Below are 1,777 nucleotides of genomic sequence, written 5' to 3'. Positions count from 1 at the left end.
GGAACTGGAAAAGGAGAAAGACAAGAAGTTAACTCTGGATACCCCAAGTCTTACATGGCACGCACTAGAAGCCTGTTTTGCAACCTACCTCTTCTTTTTGCATCTCACTTGGTCAAAGCAGAGCAGTCAGCATTTGAGCTCACTGTAGCTCCAACTAGGTGTAGATTGGCAACATGAAACACAAGAAAAATGAGAAACATTGCATAACGTCAAGAAATGATATTGAACCTAAAAAGAACAAACCCATGTTTGGTGGGAGTGACAGAAGGCAGAGACATCACATCAGTACTTGCGAGCCCTAAAGATGGGGGAAAAGAAAGAATACCTGGTGAAAGCCATGTGAGTGCAAGAGACAACTGATGCTGAGCCCAAAGAACTTCTACAAGTGTGGGAGCAACTTCAGAGATCAACAATCTTGCCAGACAGAGTAAGGAGTGGATATTGGCATCCATCTATGGCTGTAGTTTTCTACTATAAACACAATGAGCCTCAGTAGAGTCCTTGCACCACTCGGGAGAGCCGCAGTTTTTCCACCACCGCTCACTGGACACAAGATAAGTAGACGTCACCATCAGGTAATGATGAAGGAATCAGTTCCCCTTTCCAAGGATCAGGGCACAACCAGCGCTACAACCCGGGGAGGCTTGAAAGGCCAATGCCATCTGATAGTGGAGTCTCCAACCCTAGAAGGAAAGAAGAAACCTTCACGTCTGGTACTGAACAACATGGGGCAGGGAGAAACAGAGGTAGTTCTCGATACTCCATGTCGTACACAGCACTCACTAGAAGCCTGTTTTGGAGCCTACCTCTTCATTTCACATCACACTTGGTCAACACTTAGTTGTATGCATTCGGGTCACCCAAGCTCCAACTAAATGTTGATTGGCAACATGAAAAACAAGACAAGACAAACGCTGCGTAATGGTAAGAAATGATACTTAATGAAAAGCAAACAAAACCCTATTACAAAGCAAAGAACATGCCCTATTACCTTGATGCTCACCTTTTCCCCTGATTCCTCATTGCCTGAGTATTTCAGGTTCACAGACCTTCCCGATGCTTAACTGTACATGGGCATACTGGCTAAATAGAAACTGTTGCTAGCTAAAAGTTTATCTATTGCTAATGGCTTACATTCTCCTCAAATTTTCTATCATCACTGAGGTCCTGGCTGACCAGCATCAAAAATCAGTAGTCTTGCAACATAATGAGCCTACTGATATCATTGTCAAGGGTTTTGGATTTCTAAAGGCATTATCGTAATGTTTAGGAGCGCGATGTCTATGTTGTCTGGAACTCAAGGCTCAGAGGTATTCCAGATGGCTGGACAGATAACAGCAGCAGTCCTTGTACCCATACATTCATTACTCCATCTACCCACTGAGCAAGCACCAATGTGGAAAATTCATCAAACAGGCAAATGAAGGAGACCCTCAGAGACTCCTGATGAAATAAAAACACTCCCAAAAAGAGCTGTTAGTACTTAGTAGTACTAAGTAGTAATTAGTAGTAGTAAACAAACAACACAAGACTGGAGCAGAGACAATGACGTAAAATACTCACGTTTTAGTTCTAATGCAGAAACAACATTCCATTCCTACATAAGTACACAAACACTGTGTAACCTCACAAAATGACTACGTTTGAGGAGCACGTTGCTCCATGACAGCTCGTGCAGTGGGAGAATGAAGAGTGCCTGAATCCAGGTCTGTGATCTGTTTTGGTAGCATGTGGGGTCACTTCTGGAGACTGCAGGACTATGGCATGACATGCAGCC

General features: G+C 43.7%; 1 long non-coding RNA gene across 4 annotated transcripts in view; it reads right to left on the bottom strand.

Moving 5' to 3' along the window:
* Window positions 1-1,737, bottom strand: part of LOC122191304 — a 2,365-nt gene extending 628 nt beyond the window's left edge. Inside the window, exons 1-3 of one of the 4 annotated variants that reach the window (XR_006182349.1) lie at window positions 807-1,093; window positions 326-683; window positions 89-154 (exon numbers count right to left, since the gene is read on the bottom strand). This is a non-coding gene — a long non-coding RNA (uncharacterized LOC122191304). Of the gene's footprint in view, window positions 1-14; window positions 684-806; window positions 1,094-1,563 lie in introns of those variants that run through there. The other 3 variants (XR_006182346.1, XR_006182347.1, XR_006182348.1) reach the window with 3 other exon arrangements.
* Between the last annotated feature and the right edge of the window lie 40 nt (window positions 1,738-1,777).

This window comes from Lagopus leucura, unplaced genomic scaffold (genome assembly GCF_019238085.1).
Source record: "Lagopus leucura isolate 7727_CA_CO unplaced genomic scaffold, USGS_WTPT01 35241-0_obj-0_obj, whole genome shotgun sequence".
Classification (NCBI taxonomy): domain Eukaryota; kingdom Metazoa; phylum Chordata; class Aves; order Galliformes; family Phasianidae; genus Lagopus; species Lagopus leucura.
The sequence above is the reverse complement of the archived record's forward strand: the minus strand, read 5'-3'. Positions and strand labels throughout refer to the sequence as shown.